Below are 17,895 nucleotides of genomic sequence, written 5' to 3' on the forward strand. Positions count from 1 at the left end.
ACAGGTGATTATATAATTATCAGTGCACTGCTAGAGACAGTTGGACATGTACCCATAAGATGGTATCACAGGCAATCTTTGGTATCCTGTAGGTTGGTGAGAAGTTTCATCCAGTTGTGCTTTTAGGGATATAGAGGTCCAAAAAGAAAAACCTCTTACCTTCCTTAGACCCGAACAAAAGAAATGTACCTGTGAACATTGTTTAACCCTTTGAGCGCTGTTGCTGTGAGAGATCCTCAAAATATCCACTTAAAATGTCAATGTCGCTCCTAGCGACTGTTCTTTTTTTTGGGTTCAATATTTATGTAAACTTCAATGAATTGACTTGGCTGTATTTGTATTTATTTATATTAAAAGTACAGTCGCTGTGAGCGATGCTGGTGGATATTTTGAGGATCTCTCACAGCAATGTTGGCACTCAAATGGTGTCACATACCTAGTTATTTTTGCATATTTGTTCAGCATGTTATCTTCAGTTGCTATATTCTTAGGGTATTCCACTTCTGCTGCCATACATTCAGTGAAAGTCTCTGTGCTGCTAATTGCTAGCCACAGAAACTTCTGATCAGCCATTAACTCTTTGGTTTCCTGTTTGCTGAAGTCTTGCTAGCTCTTCTCTTATGCACTGATTATCTTATTCAGGGTCCATTCCTGTTATTGCAGTTGCTACCTGGCAATTTGTCCAATCAGTGCAAAGCAATGGGTTTAAAGATTCAGCACCTGGACTAAGAAGTTGCTCTAAGCAAAGTCGCTACCACGTTCCGATACCATACACCCTGTATGGTTATTCCACAGTTTCCAGCCGCTACTCTGTATCTGCCACAGTTTGGCTCTAACTGCCACTAGCTTCTGCCGACATCGGTACCACTGCTGTAGTCCGGTTTAAAGCCATTTTCCTTACCTGCCTGCTACGTCTCTGCATCCAGCTATATATTCGTTGTGTGCTACGTCTCTGCTGTAAAGCTTCCAGTAATCTGGCCATTCAGCTGTATCCAGACGCTCACCAGTTGCTACAGTAGCTACACTGAAGTCCTCCAACTCCGGTCCAGTTTCTGGTCATTCTCCGGTCAGCTCTACAGTACTTTAGAGTTCACCAAGTCCGGCCCAGCTACAGAAACTACTACCTGCTCCACCGGGTTTAGCCAAGCTACAGTTCCTGCTACTGTTTCACTATCCAGCCCAGCCACAGGACCTGCTGTCCTGCTACTGTAATTTTTTGTGGGTTATCTAGCTCCATCCAGATTCCATCCGCTGTCAGGGAATCATCCAGCGTGCCAGTGCTATCCAGATTTGGTCACTATTACCGCATTATCCACAACCCGGTTGCCAGTTGCCTTTAGTTAGTTCCAGCATCCCTGGATTCTGTTATGTTGCCAAGTCGGCCTATTTAAGTTATTTATTCATTTCTAGTTGCTGTTATAAGCCAATTAGACTATTCTAAGTTTCCAGTTATCCCCAGGGTTCTGTGTGATCTGCTCCTGTCATGCACTACTCCGGTACATCATTCACAGCATCATCGTGATCACCCAACATCCACCATCTGACCACTCCAGTCACGACTGATTCCACACACCCACCTTGTGACAAAGGGTTTATACCAACTAGCTCCAGTTTTTATATGTTCTTTTTTCCTTGAGATGGTGATGAAATGCATTTACATGGACAAAGTTTTCCAAAGTGGGGCAAGCTCTAATTTTTCAATGCTGTAAAAAATAAATAAATAAATAACATCAGAAATGTTGTAAACTACTCACTACGTCAGAATATGTGGTGTCATCACAATGTTGCTGTAGTGAGTACCTTTGAGCAGTCATTATTGTACGTGTACACATCTGGTATGCATGCAAAGGATAGAATTTGAATCCTCAAAACCCTTGGCTTAAATTATGAGCTTAAATATCCCTGAGGAAGAGATATACAATCTCAAAACATGATGGCCATCTAGCAGTGTCTCTGCACATTCATCGTCACTTCAGGAGAAGGGTAAGTTCCACATACATATTTTCCTTTATCTATATTGCAATATCAAGGTTTGGTACTAAGGGCCTTATTCTAGTTCACTCTTAGAGCCAAATTCCTTCTCAGATGGACAAAACCATGTGCACTGCAGGGGGGCAGATGTAACAGGTGCAGGTAGAATTAGATTTGGGTGAGTTATTTTGTTTCTGTGCAGGGAAAATCCTGACTGCTTTATTTTTACACTGCAATATAGATCTCACTTTGAAGAAAAACCCCACCCAAATCTAATTATCTCTGCACAAGTTACATCTGCCCCACCTGCAGTGCACATGGTTTTGTCCATTTGAGATGGAATTTGCCTCTAAGAGTGAACTAGAATAAGGCCCTATGTGTGTGGAGGAGCAAACCCTAATCATATTTTATTTGTTCACTTTTTATTAATAAACCTATTTTACATTGTTTACATTGTACATTTTCATTATAATCATGGTGTGTGGATGAAATATGTCACGGACTGGACTTGCTGTGTTCCCGGCAATGACCTGGGTGAGCCAGTGGAGGGCGCAGGTCACTGGAGCTCATGCGCTGAGAGATGGGGATGATGACCTGCTGGAGACACAGAGGATTGACTAGACCCAGAAACAGAGGCGCGCAGTCTAAGCCGACAGTGGTATTCACCAGTGACCCCCGCAAGGGGATATGGACTTCACTGCAACTGCCGACCAGGTCGCGGCCCTCTGCCCAGGTTCCTCTGTGACTAGCAGGGGTGATACTCTGGAGATGAGTAGAGCAAAGATGATAACGGGGTACTTAAACCATTGATGGTGGATCGATGGTACTGAATGCTGGGTAGCAACACGGAGGGTACAGAGGAATGATTATAGCAAGGGGTACTCAGTAGAGTGGACTGGGTACTGATGATGCGGCCTGGGAGACGGTTGATGGTATTCGTTAGTGCGGCCTGGGAGCTGGACGATGGTACTCGATTGTGCAGCCTGGGAGCCGGACGATGGTACTTGATGGTACCTGATGGGAGTCATTGGTACTTGATGGGAATCAATGGGGTGGCCTGGAAGCCGAGAGGTGACAGGTATGGTAACCCACTGGTATCTGGAGACTGTACTGATAACCTGGGCTGCACACAGAAAGCTGAATCACACTAAGATGGAAATAGTGGAAACTTCTGGCAGGAGTGACCAGGTAAGCAGCAGATGATAGCAGGTAACAGCAGGACACAGGTAACCGGATCTCTGGAGCAAGTGGGGAGTCTTGGAGAGGAAAAAAACATTTTGTATCCCAATTGCACACTGAGTGAGATATATCTACATAATAATCAGAATACAGAGATCTTGGTTGCATATATCTGCAGATATAGGGCTAAGCCCCCAGGCCATACGTCAAGGCGTCTCTGTGTCACTGGGGGTCCCTAATACTGGGTATGGGTCTGGGGTGTGGGCTCCCAACATGCCGACACAGGCTGAGTACTCCAGGGCAGCACACAAATGAAAATTAGTAGGGGTTAATAAGAAGCACATAAGTGCTATGTAAGGAAGTGGTGTGATTAAAATAAATACAATGTGATAGGGAAAAAAATATAAGTGTTAAGTATTAGGGACCCCCAGTGACACAGAGACGCCTTGACGTACGGCCTGGGGGCTTAGCCCTATATCTGCAGATATATGCAACCAAGATCTCTGTATTATCTGATTATTATGTAGATATTTCTCACTCAGTGTGCAATTGGGTTACAAAATGTTTCTTTCCTAGCCAGAATTACCCCTCCCTTTTGGCACCTGAGTGACACACCTCTGATTGAGCAGCTTACCAACAAATGTGTTGTGGAGTCTTGGAGAGCTTGACGCCGGAGAACTTACAGGGGAACTGACAAGTTGTTCAAGACAAGGAGGACTCTGGGAAGCTGCCTTTTATTCCTCCAGGTAATTGCCACTTAGCCGCAGGCTGTGGCAGCAGCAGTACACAGAACCAGGAAGTGAGCTTGAGCTACCTGGATCATGTGACCCGCAATCAGAACAGGGAATGCACCTGGAGTCCTCTAATTAAATTACTGGAGAAATCACTATATTAACCCGAACATAAAGAACATATTGTTTTTTTAACTTCTTTCTTCCATCTCCCTTCTTCTCCTTACCCATCACCACACACCAAACAGGGATCACCACACAGTGTACATCTGGTATGCAACTTATATTACTACAGCTGTCCAAATAAGATGCGATCATTTGCTGGATTCCGTTTTCTGCCAATATAAATACAAATGGATTTTGATTGACCTGTTCAAAATCTCAAAGTGGATATTAAATACACTCTACTGTATGAGAGACCACAGTCTTTGACTTGACTGCGAGGACATTTATTTTCTAGGACATCCTTGTATAACTCATTCTAATCTTCACAAAACCTATGTGGAAAAGGTATATTGCTTCACTGTTACCTCCTAACATTCCAGTTTGTGGGACATTATGATGAGACTTTAAAACGAAAAAATAAAAAGAAGACCAGTGGCTGGGAGCCAGTCAGCCAAAGAACAGTACATATCCAATCACAATGCCAGCCCAGGAACAGAGAAGTAAAGACTGGCTATTAATAGTCATAGTAAGTTCAGGAGAAGGTACATATGACTAATAACAGGCTGGAGGTATGGCATCCACATCATGACATAGTAAAGCCTCCATCAAAGCATGACCACACCATTTTGATAGTTTCTACCAATTGCCAGAACACCATCACCATCTGTCCATGCCCTCAGATAAAAGGAGTAAGTAGCAGAAAGTATCAAACTTTTCATGATTGGACTTCCACAATTAATAATAAAAACCTCCATCATCATGAACACACCATCAATGTCCAACCCTAACTCATAGTAATAAGTGTTTTTTCATATCTAGTAGTCTTACATAAGAAGTAAGGTAAGTCATAGTAGTATCCAGTAGATAAAATTTGTTTAGAAAAATCTTTATATAGAGAGCACAGATTTATTGATTTATATTAACTAGTTCTCCATTTAGGTGACCAATTGGCTAAATAATCTCAATTTGCATAACCTTTCTTTAGAATGTAACTTATTTGATTCTCTTATGTACTTAAGTGGGATCTGGTAGACACACTGGCGGTCACTCACAATTCTGGCACTGTAGTCCAGATTGTTGGCATCCCATTCGTAAGTATGCCAGTGCTGATTAGGCACAGGGTGTAGCCTTTGATGGATGGTTAGGGATAAGCCCATTGGAAGTTATGGTTAGGCCCTAAGTGCTGGGATCCTGATACCACCCCCTAAGATTATATCTCTGCTTCACAATTTGCACTAAATCAAGCCCCTACCTTCTTTATTTGTATTAACAATTACTTATAAAGTGCCAGCATAACCCTTTGTGCTTTACAAATGGGAACAAAACGGTAATAGAATAAGAAATCTTTAGTGAAACAGGCATTGAAACACAAGGATAAGTGCTTAGGTCCATCAATCAATGTGTTTCGGAGCATCTGCGCTTCTTCCTCAGGATTGGCAATTGGCACTTTTATTCATCACTTTGTGATTGCACCAGGCACTTTCCAGTGACCAACACCTGAATACCCTGGTCTTTTCACCCTAAACAAGCCTTCTGCTGTGGTGTCAAATGTGTCTACGATGGAACCCAGCTTATATAGCAAAGCCCACTACAGCCACGATACATGGTGAGAGAACATGCTTTACCTATATCAAGGATCATATGCATGCTGTGGCCTGATAACTATGTTCATTTTTTCTTTGTTACCAATAAATAAATGGTCACTTTTTTCCATAAATCCATTTCATTTTATGAACATATAGCATGGTAACCTGCAACCACTGTGTGTATACTTATCTTTTTAAAAAATATAGGTTACCATAGGCGTGCGCACGGGGGGTGCCGGGGGTGCACAGGCACCTCCTAATGCCCGTCGGCACCCCCCATGCGATTGCACGCAAAATGTTTCAAATGCAGCACATTTTCACTTGCCAGCCACGGCCGCTGCCCGCTGCCGTTCTCCAGCCTGGAAGCGCTGCGCTGGCCGGGACGTGGGCTATGCAGCTCAGTGAGCTCCATTCACATAAGTGTGGCACCCCGACCTAGACCAATTTGTCCAGCGGGGGCCGTGTTAATAGGGTTGCTGAGCAACCATGTTTTATATGCCGCCAGGACCGCGGACTTCAAGGGGTTAATACCCCGTTCAGCAGAGGGCGCGAAAACGGGTCCCCAGGCTGATTGACAGCCAATGGGGGACCAATAAGGAGGAGGAGGAGGTACCTGTGGGGTGCAGAGGTCGAGGAGCAGGAGGACGCGCGGGCGCTGGTGTTCGGGAGAGAGAGAGGAAGAGAGTGGTGACGCGTGGCAGAAGAGGAGAGCGGAACGGCGCTGTTCCGTCGGCGAGGCGGGGACAGAGCCTCAACACCGCCGGAGAGCCAGCTGACGTCGGGGGAAAGAAGAGGAGGCGCCGGGCGAGTGAAGCAGCCGGCAGCAGGGAGAAGCCAGCGCAGAGTCCAGCGGTCAGGAGAGGCGCAGCTGAGTGCGGCAACGCTGCATCCGCAGCGCCCACACTAGCGTGCCCTCCTGCAGAAGATTGCACCAGTCGTCCAGACGCCAGGGGACCCTATCGTGACAGGCAGGAGCCTGCAACTTGTTGCTGATGCCAAGGAACCCCCTGCACTGGTCACCCCAGGCCTGCCTCCCTATCCACTCCCTATCCACTCCCTGCCACCAACGCAGTATACCCGGAAGGACACCCCTTTGCCCCCCATGAGCGCACCTACTCCTGCCCACACCCCATGTCACCTTCAGCACCCCACCAGGAGAATAAGGGGTGACAGCCATGGAAGCACCAGAGCCCCTGTAACGCCGGGCACCCAGGGAATACCCCAAGCAGGGCGAGGACAGCCCCACGGGATCCCCACTAAACTAATCTGCTGCACTATATAAGACACTGTAACGGAATCTGTTGCTCTATATAAGACACTGGGGTTTATTCTAGTTCATTTATGCGCATTGATGCCCAGTAGGCGGTGATAGACACGCCCAGTGGGCGGTGATAGACACGCCCAGTGGGCGGTGATAGAAATGCCCCTCCAATTGTGCACCTACTAATAAAATGGGCTGCGCACGCCTATGTAGGTTACCAAATGTAGGAACTGACATAGCAGAGCAGCAAAATATGATTGTGTGTTTTAGGAAGATCAACCTAGCAACTGTTCGGAATAAACTGTAGGGAGTGAAAGTCTGTTTTGTGGAAGACCAGTAATGAGTCAGTCAAGACAAAGAGTGCATAAAGAGGTTTTGCAGTGTCTTTTATAAGATATAGGCTAGATATATTTTTTAGATATATGTAGCAGGATATGAAATTGGATGGAATGTGGGGAACAAAAGACAGTTCATAGTCAAGGATGACATCAAGGCAAAGAACTTGAGCTGTAAATTTATCATTGTCACGTTATCAATAGTGATTGAGATATCAGCTAGTTACTTCTACTGGATTTCGGAAATATTATTTATTCTGGATTAGAAAGTATACGTTTGAGGAGGCAAGATTACATCCAAAGTTAAATGACAGAAAGGCATTCAGTAATGTGTGAACACAAGGTTGGTGAGAAATCTGGAGACAACAGGTATATTTCAGTATCATCCGCATACAGATGATATGGAAATCCAAGAGAGTTGATAAATTCACCATGTGATGAAGTATAGATTGAGAAAATCAATTGATCTAGGACAGAGCCTTGTGATACTCCAAATGATACAGAAGGTGAAGAGGTGGTGGTTCCAGAGAAACAAAACTAAAAGCTATTTGATAAGTAGGGTGAATATCTTGATAGCACTGTGGGACTCAGGGATGGAGCATTTCTTGCAATATGCCAGTCCCGCAGCGCTTGTGTACTTCTTGCTGGCTGCTCCAATCCACTGCTGCATCTAAAGCGCAGCATTGGATAACCTGTGTGAATGTTGGCCAATCTTAGTAACCTTCAGATTACAGAATGCTCCATGTTTTGAAGCTTTTGGGGCTAGTGAATGCTGACCAAGGATGTAGTCACTGGCTTGGGTACAACCAGAAAATTAGGCTATTATGCACCCATTTTCTGAAACGCTAGCCAAACCCGCCCCTTACCCACCTGAAAATGTCAGATGCATGTCAGTCATGCTGTGGCTTAGGATGCACTGTGACTGTTGTTGCAGACACTGTATGAAAGCCTTACTGAATTTTGCCTCTTTCAGCACAAGGCTTAATTTGTGTGAAATTTTGCTGAGACTTAATTAACCCATTCTTCCAAAACTGTTAAAAGGCAACTTACTGTATATACACAAATTGCTTTGCCATCTACCCATAGCACAGCTATTTCTTTCTTCCCTTTGAATGCCCAAATCATTATTGTTGGTATATAATAATAAACTACACTTTCAGTAAATTTACAGTTTATAGAAATTAGTGTCAGTAAAAAGGGTTGTGCTATATTAGGTTGCCAATGTCTAGGTTGACAATTAAAGTGTTAGGACTCTGGGGAGTCCCTGTGTGCAAATGCGGAAGGAGATTGACCACGCACCACACCTGACTCTGTTGTCTCTCCAAGTGGTCAAATGATGCATACGGTGCTAGACTACACCTATAGCAGCCGCATCTGAAGGAGCGAGTTAGGCCGGCTCCAACCCCAATGCCCCCAGGTCTTATGTAGCATCAACCGAAATGGAGAGATGGACAAAATGATTCCTGACTAAAACCCGTGAAAACAAACAAACAGACAGTGATACATCTTACAATGGTGGTCAGAAACACCAGTGAGTTGAGTGAACGTATATGGGAGCAATCCTCCACTGAAGTCCCAGGACTGCAACCATGCAATAAGATGTTATGCTCCTCACACCCACACTTGTAACTACAGATGTAAACACAGCATGTCCTGGCTAATGGCATAAATGCAACAATGCATGAAGATGTTAATAATAAACAATATATAACCTGTGTAAAGCTGGATGGCAAAACCCCTAATAATAGAGGACATATACTCCTCACAGCTAAACTTTAACAGGGATCAGCTGAAATACTGAAGGTGGAAGAAACAGCACTTATCTCTGTCAGACAGGGTCTGTGTTCATACAGGATCTCTCAGACTGCAGCAATGGTTCTCTGACACAGGCACAGATTTCACAGGACACCTGGCAGGAGTGCTTGCTGGAATACTCAGGACTTATGACAGGACTCTGACAAGACTTTCACCAGACTCAGACAAGGCTTTAACAGAACTATACTAAGAACTATAACTGGCAGGGTCTGCATACATAAAGCATAGCTAAATAACCTAGCAAGCAGCCACACCCAAGACCAGGGTATGCTAAACACCAGGCAAGGTGAATCAGCAAAACCCTGAGTACTGTTCCAGGGGAAACATAAAAACTACAAACAGAATATGAATAACACCGACCCATCGGAATAAGTTCAATGTGGAAAGTTGACATAAGTTTTTCACATTCCTTTGGTGTTAGTGATAACACTTGAGCGCATAGACCCCCAATTAGTGTACCACCTATGTTTGCCATGCTTTGGGTCAGGTGCCTGTCTGGGCTACCACTTTACTCTAACCATTCAGAATCCATGTGTATGGTAGTGTATGGACCCATTTGGGCTTGATCAGAACAGTTCCTGCTCATGGACACAGTGCCAAACATTGGTGCTTTGCACATCAGGATGCAGATCCTTCAGGATGTTAACATGACAAATTTATACAGTTACATATGTGATTTGTAAAATATGAAATTGATATGACTGTATATACAGCTAAGACTGATGTGCCAAATATAATTAGTACATTGCCTTATTATGTACCTTTCATAATATGCACATGCAAAGTCATGAATCAATATAAGCCCTTCCCATCTGCAAATAAAGCTTCCCTAATTGACTAGAAATCTTGCACTTATGGATGAGAATTGTCCCTCTTCTGAGTTTGCAAATCAGGACTGTTCCACTCAAGTTGAGACAGTTGGACAGCGGAAGATATTGGATACTGAATAGGGTAGTAGCAGTCAGTGTGATGCATGTATGGGCAGAGAGCCTCATCACAATTCTGGAATTGTTCCCAGACATATCTATTTACCCTGTTACCAGATCATACTTTTCAACAGTCCCATTGTTCCCATGACAGTCACCCGGGCCGGATTAAGCCATCGGGGGCCTGGGTCACTTCAGACAGGGGGGCCCCTTCCCACTTGTCATTACTGACCACAAACTGCACGGGAGAATATTACACTGTCAAAACAGTAAAGGCAGTATAAACTTGGCCAATGGGTTAATATAAACCTAAATATATATATTGTCCCTCTGTACCTTACTCTGTAGGAGCACTGACAGGCTCAGCGCTAACTCTGATTAAAAACCCTCCCATGACGAGGCTGCTGCTGCTGTCCTCCATGGGCCTGAGAAGCATATGATGAGCTCCACCAAGCAGATCTCAGCACAAGCCTCTCAATCTCTGACCTCTTGTGCAAAATCTCATGGGACATAGTCAACTCCTAGTAATGCACTGCACACTTGTGCAGTCAGTGAGCCTTAGCACCCAGTGCTCAGCACCATCAATCATTGTCACATTGGCAGATAGGTGAAGCTGCAGCACTACCGCACTCCCATGCACAAAACCTTTAGCTAAAATATATATATATATATATAAGAACCACAGGGGGCCCCTAAATAGAGAGGGGGGCAGGGATACTGACACCATGCCCCCCTCCCCCTTAATTTGGCCCTGTCAGTCACAATTTATTGTCTGAAAAGGGTGAAGTCTGTCCAGATTTGGGACTTGAAATGGGAGTGGTGGTTTCAATAATATGGTTTTGGTTGATCCAAGACAGCATTTACAGAGCTGGAAATGTGCACTTATGATTAATATGATTTAGTATGGGGTAAATAAAATTTGCTTCTTAAATTTCTGTTTTACTGTATACATCTGCCCCAGGAAATGGAAAATTGCCTAGGAGAGGGCAAAGATTTATGCCCACCTTAGTAAAAGAAAAACCTATAAAATATACTATATATGGCACTATACCACTGAGATTCCAAACAAGATGTTCTCTACTTTTAAACCTAAGTGACACAGGGGTACATTCTCTTATGATCCTGTCTTCAGATATCCCCTTGCTGAGATAAAATAGTATTTCTCTTGATCTCTGTGCCTAAAACTCCTCAAAAGCCCACCTACAGTACCTCCCCTTAACCCCCCCCCGGACATGGAATTCCTGAAATTTAATCAAGTCTGCTAAAATGATGTCCCCCATCCCAGGGTAAGCAAAAGCCGTACTTTGTAAATCCCCAAAGTGTATTGCAATTATTGTATATCCTACCCATTGTTACCTATGCCGCACACCCAGGATGTCTGCCCTACTTTGATACTTTTGTGCTTAGGATGTACAACATGTGTAACTGATGATTCTATGGGTATTGTTTATCATTTATTTGAATTTCATATTTTGTATTCCTCTATGGTAACCATTATAGTGCACCCAAGATGGCTGCCTTATTGGTAATATGGGTCTTCACTGCAAAAACACTGTTATGGGTCTTCACTCAAAACACTTCTTTGAAAGAAAAACTGTTATGTAAATCACGATAAATCTGATCCCTGGTGTAATTTCTTATGAAAACTTGAGTAAATCCCTCCCAATTTTATATATTAGAAGTTACATTACTTTTCCAGGTCTTCATATCGTTTACATAGTCATATCTCTCTTTACTTCTAAGATCCTTATTCTTTACAACTGGAAATATTGTACATGATCCCATTTGAATGTGAGTTATGGACAATGGCTCTGCTGGTAACTGCATAACGTTTTGAGACACGCCAGAAAACAAAGTCACATTGTACCTCTGAATCCGAGAGCTGTATAAGGTGGCTACCCCAGGGGGTAATTAATCCCTTGCTGTTGGACAAAGCCGAGGCCTCCCATTGAAAGCTAAGGTTAGAGCTCAGGTAGTTCCAATGAATTTTCAGTTTGTAAGATTTTTTTGGAGAATGTTATACTATTAATTGCCAATTTGCATATGTGTGCAGCTGCTGTTTTGGCGTCTATCTGAATACGATAAGCTTGCTGGAGGTATCACAGAGCACTTGGCAGCTTTCCTATTTGAAAAGCAAGCCTTCCCTAACTACAGAACAGCTGATAAACCCTGATGGCGTGAATTACAATTACACTACTTTTCACACTAAATCTGGGTGATAGCTACTTGGAAAGAAGTTTTCATCATCTCTTACCACAAACTGGAAAAAGAATTACATGGTCATGCTGTGCATTTAAAGGCAGGTTGATTCACTTTTGTCAACTTAACACCTAATTCTATAATGTCCATAGGCATCCACGGATCAAAATTCCGTGTAATGAAATCTCAATTTCGATTGAATTTCTTTTTTTTTTTTTTTTTTTTAATAATCTACCTCCAATTGCATTTATTAACAAGGAGAGAAGTAAGTGTTAAATTTGTCAGACACCTCTCTTACTAAATAATTTGTGAGTATTTTCAGTTTTCATAAAAAGAGTCACAGGGTTTCCTTTTTTTAATTAGTAATCAAAAAAATTTGCTAATGCAAGATATAGCTGAGCATGAGACAGCAAAAGGAATCTTATTACTGGAGTTTAAGTAATGTGATAGAATCATGTGTACAATAATAGGAATCCAACATATTGCTTCTGAGAAAGGCTGGAACTGCCTGCAGCCGAAACACTCATTAGCCAAATCATATAAATATGATGAACGCTAACATCACTATCAAACGGATGGGCACAAAGCGGGCAATACTCATATAATAAATGACAAATAACATTTTGTTTGTGTTTATGGATTCATGTGTGTGTATAATAAAAAACTTATATTAAACATTCTACAATTATAAATATACTGCAATAAAAAAATGCATGCTACTTACAATATTTCTGTTTTATGCTGTCCATTTCATCGCTATGTTAGTATTCGTCATATTTGTATTATTTGGCTAATGACAGCAGGCAGTTCCACCCTCTCTCAGAACCAATATGTTTGCATCCTATTATTGTACACAAGATTCTAGCACATTACTTAACTGTGGGACCATTTCCAGTTTATAAAATATAAGAATATTAATGCACCCCCTACTGCTTTTGGAAAAAATTTACTTGAACAGCAGGAGAACATTTTCAATATATATATGTCTTATTACCGAACATCTCTAACTGACTACGTCAAATCAATGATTGTGGGATCATGTTGTATATTGATTAATGTTAGGTGGTACAGTTGGTAGCGCACTCTGATCTTCCCTTTTTTCCCATATATATATATATATATATACAGTATATATATATATATATATATATATATATATATATATATATATAAAGTTTTTTTTAACAAGGTAACAACAAATTTATAGATAAGGTTGTCAAGATTTTTAGGAAACAGTGTTTATAATTTTTTTCCATATGCAAACAAGTTTTTTATTTTTTTATTTACAGTTTTTTTTATAGCGCAACCAAGTGCGCTATACAGTATGTTCTCAATGTTAATAATAAGGTATATTGGCACTGTGAAAAGTGTTTCTGTCTGCCAGTGTTGGGACCATTTGTTCCCTTACAGGTATGGTACTGTCAGTCTGTAATACGTTCTCTATATTCACATGGGTTTTCCTGAGTGCTCCAAAATTTAAATATAAGGTTAGTTTTTTGTTTTTACTTTTGTTATACTGTTTTTTTCTCCAATGGAAAATGAATGGATTAATGGAAAAGGAGAACCTTTTTTCATGGTGAAAAGGTACAATGGCCTCTGCTACTTGAACTTAATGCTCTGTGTAACATTAAGCATACTTGCTTAGTGTTACATCACCTTTATCGCAATTGTGATATCAGAGCCTATGGTGGACCCAAGCCTTTATGGGGAAGTCCTTGTCAATTTCCTGGAATCCCTTTAGTGCCCAAATAGCATCATCGGTATTGGAGAAGATGGAATGATGCGTTCCTCATACTATGGGGATTTTCAACTGGTTTCTGCCTTCCTAATGCTCTGGCGATTTGCACCCAGTTTCTGTTTGAGGATGCTACAAGGATTCTGGAGTCAAACATTTTTTATTTATTATATTTTAGAAGACAATTCAGTTCCAAGTTCTAAAACTTTTTACATGGTATTCTTTTAAATGGGACTAGCTGCCCAAAAACATTGGTAATCAAAGACATTTCTTATGTAATTCTTTATTATATTCACTTCTAAATATTTTTAACCTTCTTTTGGATAAAATATGAGGATCAAACATCCTGGACACACAATCTGAAATGGCATCATAATTAATAAGGCAAGTTGTGTAATATGGTCAATGCAGAAAAAGTATTTTACAAGTGAAAATAGTCACATAAAAAATAAATGTTTTTGTGCATTCTTTATTCTCATTTGGTAATTAAATGGCTAATACACTGAATATTTGTGTAGGCTTCTAATATTTCAGGTATAAACTATCATTTGATTATATGCTATGCACTGAAATATTGGTAATATGTAACACTGCTATATTTTTAAATACATATATAAGCATGCTAGTTTGTGTTCCCATTAATATAGCCTACAAAAATTGCCCATGGCACTGCTTTTGTAATAATTACTGATAAATAGGATTTAATGTTAATGTTTTGTTGTCAATTGTTTTTTTTTTTTTGCGTTACAGTATTACCATTTTCTTAAGCAATGTAAATATAATATCTTAGGATGACCTCATTTATGGTATGGGGAATAGATTTCCTTTCCTTACATTCACTGCAGTTGCCTTGTTTATTAGATGTCCTACCTCCCACACAATACACATCAACTAGCCAGTGAATGATCCCCTGCAGTGCTGCATTTGGTAAAAAGAAAATCCTCACAGCTTCATTGGATCCCTGGGGTCTCGAAGAACAGAACAAGATATTGAGAAAAATAATCATGCTTTAACAAGGTAATGATGGAAGGTTAAGACTTTAAGACTCAGTGATGTGTTGTAAATTATCGCAGCATCCTCTCGGTTACTCTAAGGTTAATAATCCACTTTCATCAATGATTGGATAATAGAACGGTGTCCTTTGCAGCTTTTAATGTTTAGATAAGAAATATTTATTCTGCAAGTTACATTTGTATACATTATAATTAAACGTTTGAATAAATACCACATGCATTACATGACAATAGTATTCATTTTTACATGCCATTTATTCAAAATGTACAAATTTGCATGCAGTTAACTTTCCTGATATACAAGAGCTCCAAATATTTTGTATTAGTACCCATTACACCTTCCTACATTATCTTCTTTTAAAATATGCTCAAGGCAAACATTTGTATTCAGTTATATGCATGTGATTTGTTTGTAATAATATATATAAAATATTTTTTTTTAACATTTTTTTTATTCAGCATGGACATTAGAAAAAAATATCAAACATATGTATTAGACTTATGTATCGCTCCAGTGCACATTTCATTTTGCTGTAAAGCAATACAGAAATCCTAAATTTATTTAGATGTAATCTAAAAAGATGGTGAGAGAAAAGTATATTGAAGGGCTCTCCTCTTGGCCATTCCCAATCCCAGGGCACAGTGCTCCCATAGAAGGGAATTATTATTATTTTATTTATAAGGCGCCAAAAGTGTTTCACGGCGCCGTACAAAGGAACAATACAGGGAGACAAAACAGTAAATAAATAACAAAAATAGAGTACAGATAAAAAGCACCACAATTCAATACACAGTAAAGCTTAGATGTACGTAAGTAGTGAGGATGTAATCAACATACTACTAGGGGCTGGTGGCTAAAGATGAAGATGAGTATGCGGACGAAGATGGTCACTGAGTGTTGGAGTATAGGAGAGCTGTGAGTGACATGTGAAGAGAAGAGCTTTGACAACAGGAGGGAAGAGGGCCCTGCTCTGAGGAGCTTACAATCTAGTAATTATAGAGTTTATTTATATGTATTGAGTGGATTGATTGTAGTGTTGAGAGAATATACTGTAGGACTAATTTAGATACATGATGAATAGTAATAAGTGATAATTATATATTTAATTTTGAGTACCAATAATCCAAAATTGATTTAAATATATGGACTCTATTATTATTTGCCCATGTTCTACAATATACTTGCCACATTCAACATCATGGGTTGCATAGAGGGTGGATGGCATTCCTAGAATATTTTCTTGATATTTATGTAGTCTTTGGACTCTCTTGAAGATTATAGTGTTTAAGGCCCTTTTCACTGAAAGTTTACCAGTATTTAGGAATTTAGGACAATCCCACTATTTATTTTGGAATTTGAGGCCACATTTTTTGTATCAGCAGTGGGAAGTGCTCAATAAGAACATCTTTTTTTTTTATAACCTTTTTGGTACTATCTGTGATGCATTTATAAAGGTTTTCATTAGCCTGCTCAAGGTTTTCTCTTCCTGCTAAGGCCATTTTTTCCAAATTTATGCTCATCACATTCCAACATCAATATCACTGATTTTTTTATTTTTTTTATACGATGCCTGCAAAAATTAAGCATTTTTCCCAAGACAATTTGCTTTAAGAAAATATCAATCTTTTTATTAATTCTAACAGGTCCATAAAAATATAACCCAAATAATTATATAGTCCAGTTTTTCAAATTTATAAAAAGCAGGATTGTATGTGTGGTTTTGACAAAATAATATGGTCTTTAATTGAAAACAAGGTCTACCATTTTCAAAATTAGATAATCTACCATGTTATATGAGTGAGACCAATCTGACACAAGATGGGGTAGAGACCCCTTGACCTACCCCCCCCCCCCTAACTGCCCCCCACATTTCCAGATAATTATGGGTTCATTGCGAACTCCAACCGATATTCAGAAAAGGACATTTTTTTGTGTCATCATTAGACAACTGCAATTAGTGGGCCACATAATTTGATTTGACTTCCTACTTTCAAATATGGGTACCCACACACTTGTTGGTGTCGCTATTGTGGTGAGTGCCCTTCCATTCACAGATAACCACATTTATTCATAGATCAGCACAACATTGTCCAGTGATCATACAGTAGATGATCACCAGACAATAAATACTAAGAGACCTATCCGTTGAAATAGAGGACCCTCTTCTTTCTAAAAATGGGTGCAAGGTTAAATGGAGACCTTCTCACATTCTTGGACTCTTTGGGGGAAATTTACTAAAGGAAATTTGTAAAAAATAGATGTATTTGTATCCAGAAATACACTTATTTTTGACATTTACTATCCCGAAAATACGGCATTTCGTATTCGTATTGATAGCACATCAATACGAATACGAATTGCCGTATTTTCGGGATAGTAAATGTCAAAAATAAGTGTATTTCTGGATACAAATACAGCTATTTTTTTTTACAAATTTCCTTTAGTAAATTTCCCCCTTTATGTCCTATTGAAGTCGGGGAGGGGAGACAAAGTCTTTCTCATGCCTATGACCTTCATGATTTTTTTTCAGCGACTGTATACTTATTGAATTGAGTTTTGGGGAAAGCTTAATAAATGTTTTAACTGTATATTCAACTGGTTCATGTTTTCTTTGCTCACTGACTTTAACTGAATTCATATATTGAATGCTAACTATTTGTCTTTGTAACCTTTACATTTACAATGAAGGTAATTTCTAGTTCCTGACAGTTTTCAAAAGCCTAGACGATCCAAACCTGGTGGAAAGGTCAAGTTATCACAAAGAGGTGTTAGCACTGAAGTAGAGTAATATCATAGAACCCATATCTAACTTAATGGGTGAATCTTAACAAGCTCCATTCTATTCTAGGGTAGTATTTTAAATAAGGGTAGGGTAGGGTAGTATTTTAAATAAGTTAAACGTTATTGTATTTGCCTTGTACATGGTTTAGAGTGTTTGAATTGTGTACATTTGGGAGGCCAGATCTAGTGGCGTCACT

The sequence above is a fragment of the Crinia signifera genome, chromosome 7 (genome assembly GCF_055691185.1).
Source record: "Crinia signifera chromosome 7, ASM5569118v1, whole genome shotgun sequence".
NCBI classification, from domain to species: Eukaryota; Metazoa; Chordata; class Amphibia; order Anura; family Myobatrachidae; genus Crinia; species Crinia signifera.